Raw genomic sequence first — 27,264 nt, forward strand, 5'->3', positions numbered from 1 at the left:
TTATCTTCTTGATTTCTTAATATTGACATGCTCCAGGGCTGTCCTTGAACTTCTTCTTCTTGTCTTCTTTGCATCCTTGATGATTGTATTTATTAGCATGGCTTTAAATACACTCTGTACTCTGACAACTGCCTACTCATTAGTCTCCAACTTAGACCTCTCCCTTGATCTCCAGGTTCACTATGGAATTGTTCACTCCATATATCTTCTTTAATATCTGATACACGTAAAGTCCTGATTGTACCTTCCAGATTGGCTTGTCCTGCAGGCTTTTCCATTTTAGTAAATGGTATCCCCAGCCAAAAATCTAAGAGCTGTCGTTCACTTCTCTTTCTCTTCTAACACATCTCTAGTCCATTGTCTTTTTGATCTCATTACCCCTCATTTTCCCAACTCCAGCCATTCTAGCCTCCGTGCTGTTCCTCCAGTACACCGTATATGGTTCAGCCCGAGGGCCTTCTGCTGGAAATCTCATCTGCCAGATTTACTCATGGCACACTGCCTCGCATCCTTCAGGTTTGTTCCCAAACTAACTTCTGTGAAACCTTCCCTGACCTATTGAAAAATTATACACCCCTTATTTATGTTCCTTCCTAAGTTTTTCTTTATTGCATTTATCCCTGCCTAACATACTGTGTATTTTACTTCCTTTGTACTTTTGCTAGCTCCTCTCCTGCTAGAATGTGAGCTCCATGGGCAGGAAATTTCATGTTTTGCTCTGTACCTGGAATGGTATCTGACATGCGGTAAGTCCTCAGTGGAATGTGGGGCTCCAGAGCAGAGGAACCACATCTCTGCAGGGTTTTCCTCCCTCCTTCTTCCCTCACCATTTCCCCTCCTTCCCTTCTTCCTTCTCTCTTTATCTCCCTTCCTTCCTCCCTTCCCCGGCCCCCTTCTTCTTCCTCCTCTTTCTTCATTGTTCTTAATAGGCTTGGAGAAGCTGCTGAGTTAAAGCCAGTTTTCTATTTCTGGCTCTCTGTTTGGATTGGCAGTCACTTGGTTATTGGGAAATCCGTGCCTAGTCTTCCTGAGGTGTGGGCTGCCTGGACATCATAGAAGCCTCTTCATCTTCAGGGTCATGGCCTATTTTTGTTGTTGTTTTGTTTTGCTAATTGCTTTATAACCACAACAAACTAGTACAGAGTATGCCCTGTACAAAGCAACACAATAAAGGTCGAGGTGTTCCCTTGGGCAAGGCTGAAGTTTTCAGTCTGTGGTATTTGGAATTTAGGCTACAGTCCTTGTTTTTGGATGGATCATTGGGTGTGTGGCACAGTCCATGCTTTTAACAATATTTGAACAGGAGAATGGCCACTCGGCCCAGGTAGAAGTAGATGAAGTGTTTGGTTTCATGTGTCACGTAAGTACCGAAGTTCCTCCCCACAATGCAGTGCCAGGTGGGGTTCTACTTCTTGTCAAACTCCTTCTTGATATGGGCAGCAATGTCCTTATCTACATTTCTCCAATGCCTGAGTAGCACACTCCACCAAGTCCTGTTGCATCTCCTCCAACATATCGGCATTTTTGATCACGGCCTTTCGATCACACATAGTTACCAAAGAGCAGCGGCTGGCCGACTGCAACGGTCTCCTGGGGGAGAAGCTGGCGAGGCTCAGACCCTTAGAGAGGAGCGGTTCCTACTGAAGCCGTGGCGCATCTATCAGAGTCACAGCCTATTAACCCTATAATTTGAATTCTGCTCCTGGCAACTCACCAGTCATTGAATGCCATTGATATGTGGCTGCAAACGTTCTGTTTGGGGAGTGGCTTGTTCTTCTAGTGAGTGTCCAAGCTGCTGCCCACCATCGTGGCTCTGGATAACCCTCCTTTAGTACCTCCTATGATACTGTGCTACATTCACAAACTCATTTATTGTTCTCCATGGCAGTAAATTGTAAGCTCTATGAGAATAGGAACATTTTTTGAATAGCAAGGCCTAGGACACTGCCTTGGTCACGAAAATAAATATTTGTTGAATAAATGAAGGAATGTCTAAATTACACTTATAGATAGAAAAATCTAAAAACAAATAAAGATGAAAACTATTTTATGATGATAAAATATTGGTAATAAGAACATAGTTTTTTTCTTTCATTTGTTTTATCTATGCTATTTCTAAAAAAAGTCTTTGTCGTTTTTTGGCACAAAGTTTCCAGTTCTTATACAGTGTACACCCTATTTTTTATATACTTTCATTCATGTTAATGGGAATCTGGAGCTGGATGGAGAGAAATGAGTGTGCCTAGCTTGCCATCTTTCCCAGAATATTTTCACCAATGTTTATATTTTTTAATAAATGTGTTGTAATGAAAAATACTTCTCAGCTTTTTTGCTCACCTTATATGTTTGATAGAGCAATAAATGACTTTGTCCACTCTCAAAGAACAAAAATTTATTCTCATCAAGGAGACTTAAAAAAATATCTGTTCTTTGTGTGACAAGGCAGGTATTGAGCAGTTGTTTTCCTGCACCTATTGTCCTTAATTTTTTTCTGTTCATCTCTTCATTCCCAAATATGCAAAACTACAGAGAAAAAAAGTTATCAAAGCCTAACGATATGTGATTTCTCCTAAGGTGTTATTCTGTAGAAACATCTGGGTGTGTCATGTACCTGAGTGATTATAAAACAAACATTTTATATATGTTTATAAACAGGTCATTTCCCTTAATGTGTGCACAGCCTTCAAAATAATATATCCCAATAGTCTATAGCAATGCATTCCTAAAAATAATCCATGGTGATAACTAAATGCTGCTTCTAGGAATGGAAGAATAGAAAAGAGAAAGATTTGTGAAAAAATGAGAAGAATAGTTTACCTCATTGAAAGTATTGGTTCAAGTTCTTCTTTTCTCTGTTTCTCAAAACTACAAATGAATTATTTTATTCTTCGTATGTAAGCACAAATAGCTTTGATGGTTATAAAGAAATAGTTCATGTATGTGTCATTGATTTAAATTACTTGAAAACCATTCCAATTTTAAGCAAATAATTACATGTCACAATTTCATGCTAAATATGTTGTTACTTTTTACTAAAATCTTAAGTGTAAGATTCAGTATAATATAAAAATTACATAAATAAATACCAATTAATTCATTTGGTCTTAGAGTAACCTTCTTACTAAGAGTGAGTTAAAAAAAGGATACCCAATTTTTTATCTTATTTGAAATTATAAAATTATTTTAAGAAAAAATTTAATTTAGGAAGTTTTATTTTTCTGTATAATCATTGGGAATTGTGTAGAAAATTTATTATATTTATTATTTATATATTATTATTATTTTATATGTTTATTAGATGTGTATAGCACTTCACGTTGCCAGTATCATCAAGTAAAATGCTGCCAACCCCTTCCATATGTCATACCTTTTTTTAATATGTCTTTGGTGTCTACACAGTCATGGCCTCATTGCAGTGATTCAGTATATATTTGTTGCTTAGTCAGTTCATTCATTCTTTCATTCAACAATTATTTATCAAATGCCTATTATGTATCAGATATTTAATGCAAAAGGTAAACTAAATTTACATTTATTTATATCAAAATTTATATTTTGGATGTTATACCTTGGAAAATATTCTATAAATATCATTAGGTGAGCAGTTATTCCTAAAATAATGTTCTATTCACCTTAGTTCTTATTGTTATAAATACTGGTTCACAAAACACCATGTTAGATCCCAATAATGTCACTTATTTTAAGGCTGTAGCAAGGACATTTTTTGCTCCCTGATATCCGTGATCCTCTTCTCCTATAATGAAAGGACTCTTGTTTTGTAGCAGGACATGTGGCTACAGAGTAAGCACTACATTTTCTAAGCTCCCTTGGAGGTGATGTGTGCGGTTTCCAGATTTTCCTTAAAGGACGAAGAGCTGGCCCGCTGCCACCTTTTCCCCATCCTGCTGCTTTGAAAAGTGTTTATGGTGATGGATCATCTTGTACCACGTGGATAAGAGCAGTATCTGAGGGATGACAGAACTACGTGATAGAAAAAGCCTGGGTCCTCCATAAAATCCCTAGACTATCATTTCCATACTGTAATGTGAAAGGAATAAACCTCTATTTTCTTTCTTTTTTTTTTTTTTTTTTTTTGCGGTACGCGGGCCACTCACTGTTGTGGCCTCTCCCGTTGGGGAGCACAGGCTCCGGACGTGCAGACTCAGTGGCCATGGCTCACGGGCCCAGCCGCTCCGCGGCATGTGGGATCTTCCCGGACCAGGGCACGAACCCGTGTCCCCTGCATTGGCAGGCGGACTCTCAACCACTGCGCCACCAGGGAAGCCCTATTTTCTTTATGGACTGTATTTGAATCTCTGTTATGCATTTCCTAAGGCAGAATTTGGTACCAGAAATGGGGTGCATGAAGTGGCATAACCTAGGTCTGTGGCATAATATGTTTAGCACTTGGGAGGCAGGAAGCACAGACACAGATATTGGAAGTTGAAAAGCTGGTTGATCCCTGATATGCTGAGGCAAAACATTGATATAACTGTTGATTACAGTATTTTAGAAGGCAGATTAAATGGTGACGGAGGCCATATATAACATTAGGGGAAATCACTGGAAAGCTGCAGGATCTTCATGTATGTTGGCAGCTTCTTGCTCTTCCAGCAAAATCCTATGACAGAGATGAACTCAGACTAGCGTTAACCAGTCTGCAAGCAGAGGTGGAAGGGCATATAGTTCTGTTAAGAAAGGCTCTTTGTGCCAGGTTAGCAAAATAATTTCACTGAGAGTCCTATAATTTGAGGCCTTTGAGGGTTGAAAAAGTCAACTCCTTCTGTATTCCAGACCAAAGCAATTATAGCTGGTAGCTTCAAAGCCACTGCCTTACTAGGAGATAAATTCAATGTCCTGCCAGATTTGGGAGCCAGACGAGAAGCAAAATCAAATTAAGAGTATTGCTTTTCCACCCAAACAAAATGGTTTAGATAGCCTGGATGTAGCTTCCATCCAGAGATGGGGTACGGAAAGCACAGAGGGTAATAAGGAAAAGACAAGCATCTTCAGGCTTAAAGAGTACATCTAGATTAAATCTTTGGCTATAGTTACTTACATATGGAACTAATCCAAAACAAATTGCCTGGAATCTTGCTAAGGTTTTGAGGGAATTGTATGGCTACAGAACAACAACATAGCCTGCAAAAGCCTGTAATTGTTCAACCCTTTAGAAAATTCCTGGGCCGCCAAATCTGGACCAGCAAGGAGAAGGCTACAAAAATATTGCAGTCTCCAAGAAGAGCAATCTTTGTACCACCTGCTTGATTCATGGCAAGGGAGGACAAAAGATAGGAAAGCACCCGCCAGGGGGTAGAACCAAAGGCTTTGGAAGAAAGCACACATTTCTTCCAGGAAAGCAGAATCAGGGCCTTCCAGATGAGACTAATCCATTGTTGGTTCATGGAATATTTGTAACGCCTATCTAGTAGGATTTGATTATTGCCATGGCCCAGAGACTGCTGTAAGTTTCCCAATCCCTCTTTGCTCAATAGGGGCAGTTTAGTTTGCAATATCTACTTCTTCACAAGCCGTGAGTATTGAGTGTATGGGGACAGATAAACTTGTTTTAGTTTGTAGGTTGCCAAATCATGAGGCTCCACATCCATGATTAATGAAGGGAAAGGGCTATACATCATCCAGAGGGGAGACTTTTAGCTGGGTACACTAACCAGTGGGACTTCGGAATTTTCTCCTTTGTGGAGGTGATCAATGTATTCTGTGTGAAGGAGAGAGATTGTGATGGATATTTGGGTTGCCACATGAATAGACTGTGGCAAATAATGCTAGCTGTATTTAAATGTCCATTCTCTCATTTAACAGAGACACAGGCATACCTCTGAGATGTTGCAGGTTCAATTTTAAACCACCACAATAAAGTGAGTATCACAATTGAGATACACAATTTTTTTTTGTTTCCCAGTGTATATGAGTTGTGTTTATACCATACCATAGTGTATTAAATGTGGAATAGCATTATGTCTAAGAAAACAACGTTCATGCCTTAATTGAAAGTACTTTATTGCTAAAAAGTGCTAATCATCATCTGAGCCTTCAGTTGAGTCATAGTAGTTACATTAAAGATCACAGATTTCAGATCATCACAACAAATATAATAATAATGAAAAAATTTGAAATATTGTGAGAGTTAACCAGACTGTGACACAGAGACATGAAGTGAGCAAATACTGTTGGAAAAGTGGCACCAATAGACTTGCTCCACGCAGGGTTGCCACAAACCTTCAATTTGTAGAAAACACAATAGCTTTGAAGTGTAATAAAGAGAAGCACAACAAAACAAGGTATGCCTGTAAAGCCCCTGAGTTTTGGCTATGTGCAGGACTGCCAAAAATAAAGTTTTTTTTACCTTCCTTGTAGTTAGGTGTGGCCACATGACTAATATCTAATGGATGTAAGGAGACTTTGTGGGTGCAGAATCTGGGATGTTTTTAAAAGGCAAGTGTGTTGCATTTCTGTCACCCTTCCTCTATCACATTTTTTTGAACACAAATGAGGTAGTGAGCTATCTTGGAACAAGAACTAAGGATGATTTTGATGGAAAGGTAGGTCAATAAGATAGAAGGAGCTTTTGTCCTTGGGTAACTTTGTGTAGCAGAGCTCCCATACTAGTTCTGTATTGCTTCCCTTAAGAATATTTCACAAGGGAGAAGTAAACTTTTATTACATTAAGAGGGTTGATATTTGGGTCTTGTATCAGTCAGCTATTGCTGCATAACAAACAATATAAAAATTTCAGTGACATACAAAAATAATCATTTATTTCTTGCTCATGATTTTATGAATTGGTTGGAACAGTTCTATTTCATACTTCAGGTAGAATGGTAAATTCTGCATCATATTCTCATACTTCTCCTAAGATATGAGTGTGTATACTGTTTGTAGCTAAGAGTTATGAGAGCCAGATAAATGACTGTAGTGAACTGTCCTACATAATAGTGAACTATTATGCATTTATGAATATCATGTAGGTGAAAGAGAAGTTGAATGATGGTTTTGAGTTTTGAAGGTGTAATTTAGTACTGTATTGAGTGGAAGTAAATTACTATATCAGTGCTAATGCTAGTGTAGCTATACAAAAATCCTGTTATTTCGCCATCTCTCTATCTAGAACTGTAAAAAGGCCTGGGATTTTACCCTACTTGCACACTAATAAGTTAGCCTGCTATAGGTTTATAGATACTGACAGGAGACAAGGCTCTTGGGTCAGAGATGATGAACAATTTATTATTCACAGCATTAGCAGCAACCAGAAAATCAGCATTTTTTTGCACCTGTTTTCTGGGCTCCAGTTCCCATAAGGAAACACAAAGAGGGTGAGCTGATACCTGCACACTCTATGGGTTGCATTACAGGAGAAGAATCCAGAGCATACAGAGCCCAGATTTTTTATTAATGGGTAGTAAGCATCCTGCCTTTTGCTACAGAGGGGAGACAATGTCTTTATCTTCCAAGGTTGTAAACAAATGTGTCTCTTACTGTAGAGTAAATACCACATCTTCCAAGGCTGTTCACAATACAAACATACTTGAAACGATCTTCTGGAATAAAGGACAGTCAGTATCCCTACTAGCAATGGGTGTAGAAATGAGAGATCCATGGAGAACTGTCTCCCAAACTGCTTTTGCCAAAGTCATTAGTGACATTCTAATTTTTGTTCTAACGTGTACTTTTGCCTGCTTATCTAACTTGATCTCTTACAGCTTACGGCTCCATTGTCATTTTACCCATTCTGGTTTAATTACACCATTTTCTCTAGGCTTTCTTCTTACTCCTTTGACTTTTTATTCATTCTTTCTTCATTTATCAAATATGTTTTGAGCACTTTGTATGCTCCAGGTAGTCTTGTAGGCACTGAGAAGGGAACAATACAGAAAAAGCACCTTTGCTTTCATGAAACTTGCAGTCTAGTAGGGGAAATCAGATAATAAGTGAGATAAATTAAATGACATGTAATATTTTAGGTGGTGTCAAGTACTAAGGAGAAAATTAATGCAAGGTAAAGGAATAGAGGAATAGGAAGATTCCAGTGGGTTGCCATTTGAGAACAAAGGCTTTACTGAGCAAGTAACATTTGAATAAAAATCTGAAATAAGTGAGCAAACCTTGAGGCTGTTTGGGCCCTATTTGAGGGTGGATGGAAGAGATCTAGGAAAAGCCAACAGGAAATGCAAGGCCTTGAGCCCATAGTGGGCCTTGTGTGTCTGAGGAATAGCAGGAGGTGTCCTACTACTTATCCGTTTATTGTTCAGCTTCCAAAGGTCATCCTAACTCTGACAATATAAACTTAATTTTTTTTTCTTCTACAAATTTATGGTTTTATGTGTGTGAGTGTGTGTGTGTGTGTGTGTGTGTGTGTGTGTGTGAGAGAGAGAGAGAGAGAGAGAGAGAGAGAGAGAGAGAGAGAGAGAGAGACATGCTTCATCCATTTGTAAGAGTTAAGGTAGAGAATTTTTCCAAAAGGTTATCTAGTTTTTCTAAGATAATTTATTGAGTAATCTTTTTCTTTCTCCATTGATTTGAAATGTTACCTTTGTCATTTAAGGAATTAAAATAAATTCTTATCTGAATTAAGCTTTTTTTTTTTTACTTATGTTGCATTCATCTGTTCATCAATTTTTTAAATTCATTAAGAAGATATTTTAATTATATGACTTCTTTTAGAAATTTCTAGACTTTCCTCCTTATTTTTCCAATTGAAATGTATAATCCCTCTGTCTGATTTCAACATTTTCTTGGTATTTTAATTTATATTGCACTTAATAGTTGACAGATAGATAAATAGATAAATGAATATAGCAACTGAGTCATCCCATACAAGAATGTGATTTATTAATTTATTTAAATATTCTTTTATACTCCTCAGTAGATCTTTAAGGTACAATAATGTGTCTTTTTGGTTATTGGGTTTATACTTAGGCCTTTTTATTTCAATTGTGTTTAGGTCTTAGTAACATTGAACATAATAGAGAAAAACACATCTCCGGACCCAATTTTAACAGTTAATATGCTTTATTGTCAGCCTCAGATAATTCTTAGAATTCAAGTTGCAGTTATTTTGTTTATTATTATTCTAATGAAATTATGACATATCCAGTATAGAAAGTTATCAAACATATTTCTAAGTGAGAGTTTTGGTGTTCTGGGCTTTGCGTATATAACGATGATGAGGCAGTTACTGATCCTGTGACAGAAACATACCCCAAGTGATCATCTAATCTTCTGTCTCCCTCTGGATAGAGCTAAATTAAAAACATCAGGCAAAGCAGCTTAATGTACTTATTGGAGATTTAAGTCAAGACAAGAAGATCCACATATTCCTCTGGTACAGTCTGCAAAGTATAGAGTCATTTTGCAGATGGTCTTATATCCCAATGGGGCAAAGATATACCACCTGCATTTTTCTATTTTGTTTTGATTTTTAGTCAAAGTTTGCATGATGGCATGGAGACTATCCCACTCACTTTCCTACCATAGTCTGATTATTATTTAAGTCATGATTTTTATCAATAAAGTTCTTTGTTTTGTGGGTACAAGTAAAATATTCAGTTTTTCTTAAGATTTATTTTCCTCTGAATTTTCACAATGAAATTATTTCATGCTTAATTTTATTATTTTTATAATAAAAACAGAATTACTTTTTAAATTATCTCTAGCTTCATTCTTGTTTTCCTTATTTCCTTATTGGCTACTGATATTAACAATTAGCCAAGCCTGATTCTTGATGCAATTTCACAACTTTTTTCATGTAAAGGTAGAAAAGGTTTACTTCTAAAAGCAAATAAATGAAAATAATTTAATAATTTTGTTAAACATGATTGTGTGTCTTACTGGATTCAGAAATCTATTTTTTAAAAACATTTAAAATAATGATCATAATTGATAATTATATTTTTTGAATTTTCCAGGATTACAATGAAATGAAATAATTTATAATATTTTCTACTTTGCTAACCATGTGCTTAGCTATCAAGTTTTCAATCCATTTTGTTTTGTATAATTTCTAAGAATGCCAACATCTAAAAAACACTGACAAACTTATCTTCTGAAGCTAGAGAGTCCCACAGTCTCCTTCAGTACTTTATTTTTAATTCAATTCAATACTTATAGATATTAATTTTTCACCAAAATGTACAACTTCTTTCTCAAAGCTAGAAGGTTACTGATTCATAAGGTAGATTACCTTGTTACTAATTCAAATAGCTTTTTGGTCCCCCAATAATTTCTCTCTTCCTCTTCCCACATGTCTTACTTGCCTGGAAAAGATATACAATAAAGCAGTGGAGCAAAGTACATTATGCTGGCACAAAATTTAAAAAAAAAAACATTATTTTGAGATTGCTTATAACAGCAAATCAAGCCCAAGAAGCTAGTTTTAGAATTAAGTCCTAGTGCTAGAAAAAAAGACACCTCATATTACTGCAAACCTTTAATTTTACCAGATAAAAACTTATCAATACTGTATTTGATATCAAAGAGGGGAAGAGAATAAAAAAGTTGCCTTTTCAAACAATGCTATTAGTAAATATGTTGACATTCATATCAAATATGAGAGAGACAACATGAATCCAGAAGAATAGTACATCATAAAGTTTTCATTACACGTGGATGATTCCACAGAAGTAATATACTTACTAATATCATACAGCTTGGAATCCCTGAAGACAAATGCTTGGAAGAATATTATTTGTTCCAAAGAAGCTCTATATCAAATATCTGAGAATAAAATGTTCAAAGTGGTAAAGGGATACTTGAAACCAATAACATACTAAGGAAGCACTCACCAAAGTATCTTTGGGCATTGAAGGTTATGTTAGGTTGTAGGAAAACATGAGATTTACATCAAAAGTTCTTTTTAAACCCTAGAATTCAAAAATACATTATTTAATTCACATTAGATATATTTACATATGTCAGTGTTTGTCCGTAGATTTACAGTCCATATTAAAAGATGTTATTAAAATGGTGATTGGTAGTAAAAAATGAGGGTAATATATATATAATGGTAATTAAATCCAAGCTGTTAAAATATCTTTTTCATCTTTATTCAAAGAAATATGATCAGAACACAATTTCATACTGAAGTGCATTGGTTCTTCAAGGAGAGTTAGGCAAGAATTTATAAAATTATTGATGAATTGTGTGTGTGTGTGTGTGTGTGAGAGAGAGAGAGAGAGAGAGAGAGAGAGAGAGAGACAGAGAGAGAGATGAAGGAGTGTAAGGAAGAGGAGGGACTGGTTTCTTACTTTGCATATTTTTAAAAGGCATTGTTGTTGGCTTTCAAAATAGTGCATTTTGTATTTTTTCAGCTTCTAAGGAGCTTAATTAAAGTATTTTAACAGGTACTGATAGAGTTAATGGAAAAATCTGAATCCTAAACATTTAAGATTAGCAAAGCAACATCTGTGTAGGATTAAGGAAAATCTTTAATATTTTTAAATACTTGAAGGTTTAAAGTCAGCATTACCACCAGACTGTTCACTGTTAAATTTGTCCCACACAAAAAAGAGGGAAGACATTTTAAAGGACTGATTGCTCCCATGAAATATTGATATAATTTAAACAGAATTATCTGAATTCTGGTAATTTTGTAAGAAGCAATTGAAATACAAGCAACATATATTCATTTGATACCACCTACTTGTGTGAACAAAATTTGTCATTGATATCACTATGAAAAATTTAAGGAGATCATCATTAAAAAGTCTTGATAAGGATTTGTGTATAGCTATTTCGAACATAAAACCATATACTAAAGCATTATGTCCACAGAAGAAATTTCATGTTTCTTATTAAAAGTTAGAAAACATTTTTTGGAAAGTGCATTTATAGTCGATATTTTAAATCTTCCCTAATACTTTGTATTTTATTTATATTATAATCATAAAATGCAAAGGAAATGGAACACTTTTTTCCTCTAAGTCTTATATAGATGCTCCCAGAGTCAGTTTTGTGAAAATTTTGTTTCTATGTGTGTCATGAAAAAAAGGCTGTGAGTCACTTCTTTATAATGCAGCAAGGGAGAATAGTGTCAATAACTGGTGAAATTATCAGGGCTGAAAGAAGCAGCATCTTTGAAAACAGGCAGTGAAGGAGTTAGATAATTTTCATCAGAATAAAAAAACAAATGAGGTAAAGCTAAAGTAGATTAGGGAAGATAACTGTTCTTGGGAAGTTGAAAACTCTTTGTCGATTTTTATACAGTGTTTTAGTAATTGTGCTTCTCAATTACGTGAAGTGTTTCTGTAATGCACTGAGCAGCTGGGATGGGACCAGTCTCCCAGTGCTGTACTTAGCCCAGTAGCTAGCGCCCTCCCAGCCCATGATGGTGCTCAGGTAGTATTTGTTGATTGAATGGGGGTTGTATTAGTTTGCTCTGGCTGCTGTTACAAAGTATCACAGACTTGGTGGCTGGCTTAAACAATAGAAATTCATTTTCTCACAGTTCTAGAGGATGGAAGTCCAAGATCAAAATTTTGGCAGGGCTGGCGTCTTCTGAAGCTTCTGTCCTTGGCTTACTGGTGGCTGCTTTCTTGTAGTGCACAGACATCCTTGGTATCTATTCGTGTGTCTAAATTTCCTCTTGTTATAAGGACACCAGTCAGATTGGAATAGGGTCTACCTATACAGTGTATCTCCAAGTATAATCATGCTCTGGGGTACTGGGGCTTGGCATTTTCCCATATGAATTTTAGGGGGATACAATTCAGCCCAAGATAGGGGTGCAGCAATGCAATTGAGACTCTGTAGGAGCTCATTTTTAAAAATTTGAGTTAATATCTTTCAGTGTAGGAATGATTTTCATGATATTCAGTAATGATAAAGGAAACAGTTCTGTCAGGTATACAATTAATATAGTTAATTATCTACAGAAATACTGCTTTCATTTAAACTTTTTTTTAATGCTTGATTTAGTGTTTGTTTTCAATCTTTTGACAATATAAGCCATTCATTTCCTTTCCTCTTTGACAACTGTTATACAAAACATTATACAAAGGCTAGAAATGTCAGTGATAGATGGCTTAGATTAATTTAGTCTCCTCCTCACTTTTGCCCATTACTCTAACAAACTATGCTACTGAGAAGATGGGGCCTCATTTAAGACTGTCTATATTGATCTGATAATTACTCAGTGAAAGACTAGATCCCATCATACCTAAATCCTGAGCCTGTTAACTGGAAAATTGTTCCTAGAAAACTGATGGTGCACCAGTAAACACTTAGGTCCTGCAGTAAACGCTCAGAAAAATGCTAGGGATGTTACCTGTTAACTTGTGCCTCATGGGTACAAGAACAGTTGGTGAGGGTAAAAATATAAACCCACCAGAAGAAATATAAAAGTAACTTCCAGAAGGCCTTAGGATATCTTCACTCTGAAGAGACACGACTCTGCTGATAGATGTTTGCTGGGGACTTGAGGCAGGCAAGCCTGCCCTCTGCCTGGGAGTGCTGCCACATCATGATTGGTGCATACAGTAAGCTGTATGTCGTAACCTGAATTCTTTCCATACTTTAAAGGAGCAGTTTAGTCTTTGCATGGCTCTGTGGGTATATTTTAGTCGGTTATATCATCCTGTTGGGGCAAACAGGCCCTCAGCTATTCATTTCATTCCCCACTTGTTCCTCTTGATACAGAGGAACGCCCAGCAGAATAAGTTACAGGATATGTGAATCCAAATTAGTTTTCTTCTGGCTACTGTCACTTCTGGGAAAGAGAAGTGGATAAAATTACTTTTATAATTTCTTCTGAGAATTGTTGGTCTCTCAGGTTTGTAAAGGCCTTGGGTATCCTGTATGGAACTAGCTGAGTTATGTTAACATGCTGCTGTTTGGGTAAAGACTATTGTAAAATACATCTCATGATTGATTTTAGATGACAGAAATTTAATGCCTTTTGGAGCTAAAGCTATTTTTGTTAATACTACTAACATTAAAAGGGCCGTCAAACCAAGCTGAATGAGAATAATGTGGTACAACAACAATAAGTCTGAAAAATAAGGTAATTAAATTATTGTATTCTACTTGATTACTTGTTAAGCAGTAGGAGTTGTGGGGTTAGATTATGGGACTTGTTTGAAGGGATATAACACATTTTTCCAAATGAAAACATCTGTTCACACTGGTGTTTTCCATTAGTCATCTTCAGGGATGTTAATTTAACTTAAAACAATTCACACTACTCTGTTGATGATTAATTTGAAAATGATGTTTGCATTATTAGTTGAAGTCAGAGACACCGTGAGAAACGGTAGTAAAAGCACATGGCCATGATGATGCATTTGGTACTTAGAATGTTTATATTAAAGCAGCACCTGGTGTTTGCACACGGATTGAGAGCAGAGGAGGAACTAACATTGGCACAGGTTATTAAGATGCCTGACTCAGGAGTCAACGTAAGCCCTGAGTAGAGTCTCATAGAAACTGCAGTCTTATCAAGTTTCATGTGATTGATATAGCATGCACTCACCTATTATTCTACAAGGCTATAGAGTAAGCAGTGAGAACTCAATCCCTTTTATTTATTTATGTTTAAGAAAAGGTTTTAAAATAATAAAAACTATTAGGAGAGATCATGCTTTTGTCTAATGAACCTTGCATATCACAAGCACTCCAATTTTTAATAGACAACAGAGTTTTCTCTGAGCTTTCAGGCAGAGGCATTTACACTCCTTTAAGAGTACTAATACTAAGAGGTGTGTTCTCATATATCATCCCTTTAATTCATTTGTTCCCAAATTTATTGTGCATGTATCCTGTCCTATACATCTTAATTTAATTAGTCAGTATTTTGGCCCAGTAATCGAAATTTTTAACAAGCTTTAGAAATGCTCTAAAGAAAAATTTTTAAAAATTCACTATACCTAATCCTCAAATTATTCCTTAAAGATAATCCCCAAGCCTGATGTTCGTTTTTACCTAAGTAGCTATTTTCCTAGCATTTTAGCTTTACAGTAGCTTTAAAGGTCAGAGATTTTTGGTTCATGATGGCACACTAATCACATGGTACGGTGTCCTTTACCATTTCAGACACCTCAAAGGGATTAAAACATATAAATACATCATTTTGAAGATAATAGGAGGTGACCATTAGTGGTTGACAATTTTCAGCAATTTTCTGGCAGACAGAAAGCAGTTTGGGGAGAGCTACTGGAAGAAGCAGGATAGAGGAGGCCAGGACCTGGGAGGGAGTTGATCTACCCTGCTGAATCCTAGAGAGCCTCAAGATTCTGGGATGCCAGTTCTGATGAACAACAGGAGTGAAGAGTGAGTTGAAAAACAAGGCCATTAAGATCTATATATGGAAGGTCACCATAATCTTATACTTCACATGGTGGACAGGGTACCCAACAATGACCATCAACCCACTTAAGCAAAATGTTGGAAGGTTCCTTATTTTAGAAATGTGACTGTCTGAATGCATGTGGACAGCTGGTGTGGGAGTTGGTGCTGAGATCAAAGACCTCAGCATTCTGGGAGGTAGGAGTTCTCAAGCATAAGGACTAGTTCATCACTGAAAAGTTCCACCAGCATCCGTGCACACATTGCCACGTTATTTAGGTTTTTATTGCCTCATTCCTAAATGTGAAAAGATGACTAAGGTTCAACAGATATTTGAGGAAAACTTGAAACATAAGAAAGAAAAACTAGGGTAAACATATTTTAAAATGCCTACAAATGCACACACAGTCACAAATGAAACAGATACTTATTCAAATTATATGGGGATTTTAGTGAATTCTCCCACCACACACTCATATACACTTTCACACTCTATTCAGTATTCTTAAAAACAAGGATACAACGCTGTGTGAAAACAACACTTGGAGAACAAGTAAGATTTTTTAAAAAAATATAGGCACAATAAAAGATTTCAAATGTAGGACCAGTAAAGTTGAGGAAAATTCCTAGATAGCAGGAAAAAAATACACTGACCTATTTCATTTTATAACATATAGCCCAAGGGAATAAGCACCTCCTTGAAGTGCCTTTAAAGTTTTAAAGTTACTATTTTCAGATACAAATTTTGACAGTCACCAGTATACAATATTCAGTGATTCACACATCAATGAATTATCCTTTATTCATTCATTATCTGGTATTCATTGAGCATCTACTATTTGCCTGTCATTACTCTAAGTACCAAGTAGTGATCAATACAGTGATCAAAACGTACAAAAATTTCTGTATCCACAGAGCTTATGTTTTTGTTGGGAAAGATAGACAATAAACAAAACCCAAAAATATATAGTATGATAGATGGTCATAAGTACTTTGGAAAAAAATAAAGCAGGTAAAGGAGATAGGAAAGGTGCTTTTGGGTGTGGGGTCATGAGGAGGATTTTATGGAGGGTTGGAATCTATAGAGTTTGTGTTTCAGACATATCAAGTTAGAGATGCCATGTAGAAATCCAAGTGGAGATGGAGAGGGCAGTTGGGTAAGCATTTTGGAGTTCAGTGGAGAGGTCTGGGCTGGAGATATTAATTTGTGAGTCATTCAAGTATAGTAGTATTTAAAGTCATGTGAATGGATAAGATAAAGAAGAGTTACAGGGAATGAGCCCTGCCACATGCCAGCACATAGAGGTCCGTGTGACGAGGAAGAGCTTCCTAGCAGAGACAGAGAAGGGTTAGCCAGGAAGAGACCAAAGGGAGTGTGGTGTTCTGGATACCGAGAGAGAAAAGTATTTTGAGGAGGAGGCAGTAGTCAGTCATTCCAAATGCTTTTATAAAAATGTTTTCATCTGCAAATGGGTAGTGATAGTGTTCTTCTTGTTTATGAGGCTGTGAGAATAAGTGAAAATAGGAGAGTTATACTGCACAAGTAGTTTACACTATACCAAAATGTAGCCACTTCAAATACAACTTTGAAGTAAGCAGAGTAGAAGTAAATTATTGAGTTAACCACTAAATTGAAAGGGAAGGGTTACACTATTTGATGATCCACAAGCAGCATTCCCCCCCAACCCCCCAATAAATCACATGGGACATTGAGTAACTGTCTTTGTTATTTGCCTATGCCCTAATAGCATCTCTGAAACCTGAAATCATTATTGGGACATGTTGGAAAGTTGTTTTCGGTAATTTCCCTAGTTTGGAGAAGAGAGTCAAAGAGGCTACCCTGTTTGTGGTATTTTAAAACATATTCTTTGAGTTTTCTCACTTACGCAAAATTAAATGGAGTGATAGATGTTTAACCACTGAATCGCTTTGGCTTGGATGCATTGGCAGGGTAGCAGGAAAAGTTCTTGCTTTTAATATATTCTTTGGGTGCCTAGAGTGCTCTTAATACTTCATTTATTATAAATATTGATACAACAATATATGTTAACTTGTTGAGATATTATTTGTTGGTCCTTCGCGTTTCCTTCCCTCATTTATTGATATTTTCCTAGAGCTTCTGCCTGGAGTCCTGAAGGCCAGAGAGAGCCCAATCTTTGAAAGTAAGGAGAGGTACAGAACAGATTTTCTTCCTGACTCAGTAGGATAGAGGCTGTCAGATCTTTTGAGTAGGAGGGAATCCATTCCCACCTTAGAGCAGTACCTTGCACCATGGGCCTAGGGAGCCTGATCCCCAAGGATGGAGGGCCCTAGCCATACCAGGTGTGACACAGGGGAAACCTTCAGCTTCCAGGGCCTCTATGGCTAGAGGCAACAAACGTCATTCTTCTGTGATCTTCAGGTGGCACTGGAACAAATTGATGTGCAAGAGTTCCGTATAGTACCATCATACAGTACCATCTCATTTTTGCCCTTGATTCATAGGTTACTGCTCAAAAATTCAAGGTTTTTTAGTCATAGCTTTTCTTCTGAGCCAGCCCTAACTTTGTTGGTTCTTCCCTGCCCCATGGGTCATTTTCAAATGCCTTCCAGGCCTTCTTTAACTACATTATACTTTAACACTCATTTTTCATAGACTGCTTCATGCAACACTTCATTTTTGCCCTAACTGAAGCTAGGTCCCCCTGCTGAGGATATGATTTTTCTGGCAGCCATCTGCAAGAGAGACTATTTATCCATCCCATGTTTCACAGAGCTTGTAGTTCCCTGTTGATTTTCTACACCATTTCCTGCATCTTCCAGTAACAGTCCTCCTTCTACTTTGAGACTTATTCCTGACATCCATCTCCATCCTTCTATGACATATTAATCCACCTCTTGTGTTTGTCAAGGGCTTTGGCACCTAGGTCAAAATTTTACTTGTCATTCCAAGTGCCTTCATTTTTTACCATTACTTCCTGTGGTTCACACAGCTCTGAAAGTTCACAGTTCTTACGATAACCCGCCAGATGGCTACATCCTGGAACCTCTCATTCCCAGTACTCCTCCTTCTTTGGACTCCAAAATTCTACTAACTTTACTTCTAGTCACAGTCTCTAATATTTCTAGATTTCTCTCCCCTCCTTGGTAATCTTAATCTCCAGTTCCTTAACTGCTTATACTCCATCTCTCCTTCCCCTTTTGGCTTAACTTCATTTTTCTCTTACTACTTAAATCTTCCTTTGTTTGTGTTCTCAACTTCTTAGCTTGTCTCTGTCTTTGCCTCTTTCCTTTTCCCTCCCTCCCTCCCTCCCTCCCTTCCTTTCTTCCTTCCTTCATCTATATCTTCCTCTTTATCTTTCTTTTTATCTATCTATCTGTCTATCTATCTATCCATCCATCCATCCATCCTAACTTACTGAAACCTACCCCTTATGTCAGCAACTTGGCTAGCTCTTCACTGAAAACCTTTTTTTTAAATTTCTTTCTAGCACACAGGCATCCAGTTAGGTTTTAGCATGTGTCTGAGGTCTAGCCAATAGGTTGTGAGTGGAAATAATGTGTGCCACTTCTAGGCCTGGTCTATAAATAAACCTCTCGCATGACCCTTCATCTCTCCCCCAGTCCCATCTGCTGGTTGGATGACAACACTCAAGGTGTTCTTGGAAGTCACATGTTGAAGATGGGTGAGCCTTCACTAGCTTGACTCCCTAAATGACTTCATGCATAAATCCCTACTCCTAAATAATTTTAAATGAATGAGAAATAAGCTTCTATTTTGTTAAACAATTGAAATTTCTAAGTTAATCTGTTATAGCATTTGGTGTTATCACAACCAAAGATAGATCCACACCTCTGCCTTTTTTTTCTTTCCCATGTTTGGTCTGTCACTGAATGGCACTGGAGAAATTCTCACCATCGTGTGGATTTGTACCAAAATCTACCACCTTCAACTTTAGCTGGATTGTCAGTTGTGCTCGATGATCACCCTGTGTATCATATTTCTTCTTTTTCTCATTTCATTCAATAATTATTTTATTTATTTTACTATGACATCCTAATTTGGGTATATGATTTTCATCCTGTATTATAGAAATAGGAAAGACCTTGATGTATGAACTTTTTCAAACTCCTACCCAACTCCTATCCTGCTCTTCCCTCCATCTACAAACATGCCTGCACTCATCACTTTACCCTAGTTCTATGAAAGAATTGATTCTCTTTCTCCTTGAGGCTAATAGCTCCATTTGGATATTCATCTCATTTACCTTCTTAGAGACTTTGGTCCATCTGAGAATCTCAACAGGGCAGCAGTCATGCTAATTTAACCCATCCTTGGATCCCCGACATGAAGCATGGCACATGATATATAGTGGGTGTTCAAAACAAATTTCTTGAGTGAGAAAATAATTGCATTTTCTTTATTGTATTTTCAACATCATCCTCTCTACTGATACTTTTCCTCCTCAGTATATAGTCAATTCTGTCCCTATGAAAAACAAATACAAGTAAACAAAACTTCCTCAACCTTTAAACTCCTCGAACTCCTGCTCTATTTCTCTTTTATGAGCAACCTTTCTGGGAGAGCTATCTACATAACTCTTCTCCTCCTCAGCCCACCATAGCTAGACTTCTGTCTCCATCACTTCACTAAGCTGTTTTGCTTGTTTGTTAAGCAAGACTTTGTAGTTCTTAAATTAAAAGTACATCAGCACCCTTCTTGTCTCAGTTTCCTTGATTTCTCTGCTGGATCTCATGCTGTTGTCACTCCCCTACCCCCACCACAACATTTTCCCTTGACACATAGTTTTGGTTTTCTTCCTATCTCTATGCTCTTGCCCTCCCACCATCAATTTATCTATTCATGCTGGGGGTACTGATTTGCTTTCTTCTCTCTTTATAGACTCTAAGTGATCTCTTCCCACACATGCTTTCCCAATTTACAACAGTCCCAACCTCTGCCCAGTTTCAGATCTGTTTATTCAACTATTCACTGGATGATCCATAGATGCTTCAAACTCAACATGTCCCAAAGTGCACGCATCAGCCTATCACCCAGGGAAACTTCCTCCTGTTCCTAAATTTCCCTTTTTAATGGTAACAGAGTCCTAATAACAGCCTATACTGGAAGTTTTAGTTCTTTTTTTCTTCAACATACCACTTCAGTCTAGAGTATTGGAGGATGAGGTTGTGAGGGCAGGAGAAGTTGACTCCTAAGGATGACAGAATAGGACCAGGTGAATATTTGAGCAAAACGGGAAGTAGAAGAGGAAGGTATGCATGTCAGGTTGTTTTGAAGTTGTGCATCTGAGAAAATAAATCACCTGCTCCCCTCAGATAGTGAGTGGGACAGGAAAAATCTTCAAAATCTATCTTTTGGCAACAGTAAGTCAGAATAAAATGACTAAATATTAAAAAAATCTTTTTAACACAAGACTTATTAAAACTTTTATATAACAGAGGAAAAGAAACAGGAAATTAAACACTCAGAAGAAAAGCAAAACTTGTGAAAATCATGTATAGCAAATGGCTATTTTAGAAACACTATCATAGGAATGAACCAATTAGGAATGAATGCTATAAATTATATGAAGAAAGAACATGAGGTATAATCAAGAAACTGCTCTGAAGAATTTCACGAACAAAAGGAAATGACCTTAAAGAGATTAAACATATCTTCTTATGAGTACACCAACCCTATCATGTTAGGGTCCTGCTCTTATGACCTCATTTAACGTTAATTATCTCTCTAAAGGCCCTATCTCTAAATACAGTCACATTGGGCACTAGGGGTTCAACATATGAATTTTAGGGGGACACAATTCAGTTCATAACATTATACTAAACACAGTAGAGGTTCACTGAAGTGATACTTTGCTTACTAGGTAATATTATTACTCCCATGGCATAGGCTCATATGCACAAACGTTAAAGCTCTGCCAGTCAGACCTGGTCTTCATTATCTACAAATGTCTGCAACATTTCATTTTTAAAGTTAAAACTGACTTTAAATGAGAGATGCATAAAAGTATCTAGATTCTAGCCAAGACCATGTTATTTTTGGCCACCTTTGACTAAATAACAAGAAAACTAATTTTGACTTTATTTTGTAAGGTAAAAGAAAAAAAAATATTGCACACTCTAGTGAAGAACTTCCATGCCAAGTTTAAGCCCGGAGCCAATGTTAAAACCAAATTATAGCTCCCTAAAATGTAGAAGTTTGCTAGAACCTTAACATTACTGTGCTGCCAATTGCTTACTGTAACATTTACTTAACACTACTAGTCCTTAAGCTAAAGGAAACTGAATGTGGCTGCTTAATTCAAGACACATGAAACTATGTGCTGTATTTTCTGTGCATTTTACTCTTTTCAGCATTCACTAAGAAAATGATGATTTTTACCTAAGCAGTGAAAAAGGTAACATTCATTGGCCACTCAAAACGTTGCAGTGCTAAATGGTACACCCATAGTGTGTGATGCAGAACTTTAAAAACACTGAGTGTCTTTCAATTTTCCAATATTTAAAGCTTTGCTCCTAACATTTTAGAGATTTACAGATGAGGTATATCGTCCAGGATTCCAAACTTCAAAGGCTTAAAAAATAAACTGCAAACTAGCAAACATTTTATTTTTGTTTTACTTCCATTATTTTTGTAACCTTTCCTTTTAAACACACTTTTTCTTGCATTTGCCATTTGCAGATAAAGTTAGTAGTACTGAAATAATTCATTTTTAATAAATTTTAAATGGGTTGAACTTTCTTTGAGTTTTACCAAATGACATAAAAATGTAAATTCCAGAGATTTTATAGTTTCTTCTACTTTCTTATAATATTTTGACATCTTCTAGTGAGCTTCATATTAAAAAGGTACCTGGCATATTATTGATTAATAGAAAAACAATGAACCTGTGAACTGCAGAGAACACTTTTATGTCTTTTACTTTTTCAGTTATTTAATTTTCTACTCTGGCAAGATAAAACTACTTAGTATTTTTTTCTCTTCTATGATGAGCCTAAACTTTTTTTTATTAAGAATGGCATTAAAATTATAAATTATTTCATAATTCCATGTAAAAATGATTTTCCCATGGCTAAGTTGCTTTCAGGTATTGATCAAAGTTGATTTACAATTAATAATGCAATAAAAATTATGATTCCTGGGTGTGTGTGTAACCTAAATGATCTGGATTATTTTATTAAATTACCATGCATTGTATGTACTGGACCTTATTTTCCAGCAGACATAAGTCAAGAATAGACAAAAATAGAATTTGGCATTTCTGTTTTATATGATACCCAAATTTAGATAACAAAAATGCTAGAGATACAGACTAAGGTGACAGGGGAGGAGAGCAGTGATGTTGGGAGGTCATAATTCCCTGTGAAGGGAGAGACAGGAAGGTGGGCTGCTTTAGAAAAGAGGTGGCAGAGAGTCACAGAGGCAAAGATTCCAAAATGCCCCACAGATCCCGGGAGCAACCTGAGATTATGCATCGGGACTGGAGTGAGGGAACCAAATACTTCAGTTTTCTATATCTATCACTGCCCTTCCATCCCTTCCACACCCTAAAAACTGTTGCTATATTATGAGGAAATTAAAATAGATCCCTGTCCCTCCCTCTCTCCCCTTGGGAGAGTGAAAGAGAAAGAAACCATGGGAAGAAATGGAGTGAGTGACACAGAATGAAAAAAACAAACCAAGCCAACACACAAACTAACAAATCACAGCCTTTCGACATGTTTTGGAGCTTTTCCTTAATGTTTTAACCCTCTGAAAACTGTTCTTTCCTTGGACATACATGAGCAAGGCTCCTGAGACAGGCAGTCCCAAAGAAAACAAAAAAGGAGTGCCTAATGAATAAACACTTTGTGTGATTAATGTTCACAACCCTGAGGATTGCAGCCGGGCAACTCAAGCTGTATTTCACACACAGACGAATGTAAACTCCTCTTTCATTCAGCAGCCATAATTTCTGGGAAGAAACAGATCCTCGCACAGGTTCAGAGGAGCACAGAATTTCCAGTTTTTGAGGTCCCCAGTTGCAATTTTCTAATTTAAAGGAGGATGCCTGAAAATAATTCAGGGTACCTTAAAAAACTCAAATCATTTTCTAGTAATTTAAAATGTATATGAGCTAATAATCAAGGGAAAAATATCTAGTTTTTATGTAATGTCATCTCAGACCGGAATGGCATCGACTTGCGTACAAAAAAAATGGCACAAAGTACAAATTAGAAGCCCTTTTTGAGCCCAAATCTTTCTAGACCCTTTCTGAAAAAAGGAATAACAAGTATAAGTCATGGAAATACCACCAGGATAGTCATTGTTACGTTCTTTCAAACAAAAGGAACCAAGTATTTTAAGGTTTTAAAAATTCTCTGTGAATTGCTTATCAACGTTGGAAGAAACAAAATATGCGATGGTTTCTCTCAAAGTATTTTTAAAATAAATATGCCTAAAAATCTAAAATAGGTACAAAGCATTTAGAACCATATTTCAAAATGTTTAACCTGAAAGCCCAGTTTGGAGGTATGGTCCTGTTATGGACTGTTGACCAGCACTAGAACTATGGTAGGTGGTCATGGAGGCCTTCTGCTCCTGGGCTATTGCTTTCCTTCTAGTTACTTTGAAGCCAGCTGTGGTAGAGAGCCTTATTCCCCTTACCAGCCCACCCCATATCACAGAGAGTCAGCCGAAGGCAGCATTTTTCATCCCTCAGCGCTTGAATTCTGTTTTCGCTGATGTAGCCCCTGAAGCTGACCTCAAGTAATCTTTACCACCCCGTCAAATGCTCTGTCACCCAGGCTGCTGCAGTCTTGCATCACCTCAGACCCTTACACTGCAGGGTGTATGTACAATGAAAGCAGCTAGAGATGTATGTCAGTACCAAAAGATGAAATAGCTGCAGGCTAAGGCTTTGTTTAGAAACTTGGAAGAAGGTAATCCCATGCCTCTCTCTCAATTACAGAGAAGAGATAGTTCTCCATTCTACCGAGGACTTTAGGGTCAACATTCTAGCAGAGAGCTGGAAGAAGGCTGTAGAGCTATTGTCTTGAAGCTGTGTTGAATAGTGGGTCTACTGATTTTCTCTTAGGTTGTGTTTTCCTAGGTGGGTTTGGGGCAGGGGTGTGCTGGAGCCAGCTTTCACAAACTAGCAAGACCATTGGGCACTTCTCTTCCCAGATAGGCCATCAGTTGGTAGCTTGAAATTTGCCAAGGTGGGAGTGTTTACACCTTTACACCATTCATACTGGCAAATGCTATCAATCAGGGCCTCTGTCCCTCCTTTACCCTACCCCAGCCAGGTTTGGGGATATTGATAGTGATTGGAGCAGAGCAGCTAAAACCATTCTAAGCCAATACCTTGGTGGTACCACTGTCTTAACCACTTCCTAAAATGCAAACCTTGCTTCATTTTTCTGCTTTTTTCTCATCTTCATTTTGCTCTAGATTTCCTCTCCAGACTAATCCACTTCCCCTCTCCAACTTTTCCCATTCCACCCTTCTTGTAAAATCATCTGCCTCCTGAATCTCTTCCCAGAAAGTTCCCCAATTCTTTGCCTTGTCTCAGTCTGGCAGGCTTCTAAGTCCACAACTTTGCCTGCACCTCTATCCCTCTTATTCAACATGTGGGAGAATATTTTCCTTTCATGTGTCCTCCAACGCTGGAATATGTAGTAGAGACTAAATAATGTAGATCTTAATGCTAAGTGATATGATACAAGTGTGCATGAGAGAAAGAAAAAGTTGATACTACATAGGCATTGTGTTACCTGTCTTTTACTTGTTTGTTTTTTTGCCCTTATATGTAATCCAGATTTTTCACTTGTAAGATTGAACAAAAAAAATGTGACCATTGTAAATGTCTTTAATAAAAGAAGATAGTGAGAACCAAAGTGAACATTGGTTCCTTTGTTAGCTTTAGAAAACTCGTAGGTAAATGTGGTTTAGAAAGGGATGTTAATTACAATAGAATAATATCCAGCCATTACATGGAATGAAGTTCTGATACATATTACAACATGGATGAACCTTGACGTAAGCCAGGCACAAAGGGACAAATATCGTAGGAAATACATAGAGACAGAAGGTAGATTAATGTTTATCAAGGGCTGGAGAGAGGGGTAATGGGAAGTTATTGCTTGATGGGTCCAGAGTTTCTATTTGGGATAATGGAAAGTTTTGTAAATAGTGGTAGTGGTGCTCAATACTGTGAATAATTAATACTACTAAATTGTGCACTTAAAAATGGTTAAAATAGCATATTTTATGTTATGTTTATTTTACCACAATAAAAAAATACCCTAATTGAAAAAAAAAAAAAGAAAGGGATGTTATTTCTTGATACTCCTCTTTATTATTCTTTATCTCAGTGAGGTATATATTTAGAAGCTTTAAAATTCTAGGCCAGTGGTTCCCAGTAAGTGGTCTCTGACCAAGCAACATCAGTATCATGTGGGAACTTGTTAGAAATGCAAATTCTCTTGGCCACACCTCAAGTCTACTGAATCAGAAACTCTGATGGTGGGGGAGAGGTGGAGGGGTGGGGGAGTGGGGGGATGGGGGGGCTGTGATCTGTGTTTTTCACAAGCCCTCCAGGTGATTGATGCCTGCTGGTTTTGAGAACCACTCTTCTGGGCTGTGGCCACAGAGTTGACTGCCAATGCTGTGCTGTCTTTTTATCTGAAAGAGAACATGGGATTTGTAGTAACAGGATGAGCATAAGTGTTTATGATGAAATGCATGAGTATTTACTATTTATGTGACCTGGGGCAAGCTACTAAGTTTTTCTCATGTGTACAAAGGTTTTCTCATCCATTAAGTGGGGATAATGACAGTACCTAATTCAAAAGATATTCTGTGTGAAAACACATAAAAAATTCGGCATTATTATACATTTAATATTAATAATAATAGTATTAACAATAGCTAACAATATATAGGAGGATGCTGGGTTAGGATGTTAGGAAAGGGCATCATTTAATATATTATCTGTGGGTGTCCCATCAAAGAAAACAGGTGAGAAATTTCCTTTAAAGGTTTAATGGCAGGAAAAATGTTCTATTTTTCCCCAAGAAATAAGTGCCCTTGTTCATTTCTGTTTATGAGAATTATATAGTTTTTCATGTGTTCATTTTTACTTTGGTTGCTAAGATACTCAGGGCCCAATTTGATACTCAATCCCATCAATTACTCAAGACTTCTTGTATAATACATTTACTTCCCTTAGTTCCTTGGTTCTATTTTTTTTTAATTCACCTTATTTTGTATAAGTCCCTAATTATAAGTTCCTTCACACTTACTTTATTTTGTCTTAGTAAAAAATAGAAGAGAGAAAGGATAAAAAACCTAAGAGTATCATTTGGTTTAGTAAAATGACTTTACTTAAGAATGCTAGGAATACCAGGAAAAGTCTCCATACTGAAGGAATGCCTCTGTGTTCTTTCTGTGGTCATAAGCTTCCTCATGCTCAGTCTCTCCTCTGCATAATGAAAAATGATTTTCCGGGACCACATAGTGAGAAGAGCACTAGCCAATATTCAGGAAAACCAACCACAAGCCTCTGCTACCTTGTACATTTCATATATTCAGTTCCCCCATCTCTTAAATGGATTATGAAGATCAAATAAGAAAATCTGTGTAAAAATGCTTGGTAAATAACAAAGCCCTACACAAGTCGAAGCTGATGTATACAAAATTTTGGTCACATAGATACCATTTGTTAAATGAATGGAGAAACAATGAATGAATAGATTCTGCATCTGCCTTCTTCTCTTTCCCTCTCTTTCTATTGCTGTGCCTGAGTATACTGGCTTCCAGAACAAAGTTTAGGGCAATGTTTTAATAAATAAAATTCATTTTGTCATTAAGAACATGGTATTCAGTTCGTGTAGATATCACTTCAAATGGAAATATGATACTTTTAATACCTTATACAACTGTAATTGTTATTATATGTATTGTTACTGAGTCACTTGATGTCA

At 36.9% G+C, this 27,264-nt stretch overlaps 1 protein-coding gene and 1 pseudogene across 3 annotated transcripts in view; one reads left to right on the forward strand and one right to left on the reverse strand.

Annotated features, from left to right (window-relative positions):
• CFAP299 (cilia and flagella associated protein 299) overlaps nt 1–27,264 on the forward strand; it is a 601,665-nt gene that overhangs the window by 67,417 nt on the left and 506,984 nt on the right. The window lies entirely within an intron of this gene.
• Nucleotides 1,277–1,624, reverse strand: LOC113609815 (dynein light chain 1, cytoplasmic-like; annotated as a pseudogene).

The sequence above is a fragment of the Aethalodelphis obliquidens genome, unplaced genomic scaffold (genome assembly GCF_003676395.1).
Source record: "Aethalodelphis obliquidens isolate GAN/ISIS:26980383/991018 unplaced genomic scaffold, ASM367639v1 scaffold59, whole genome shotgun sequence".
Lineage (NCBI taxonomy): Eukaryota > Metazoa > Chordata > Mammalia > Artiodactyla > Delphinidae > Aethalodelphis > Aethalodelphis obliquidens.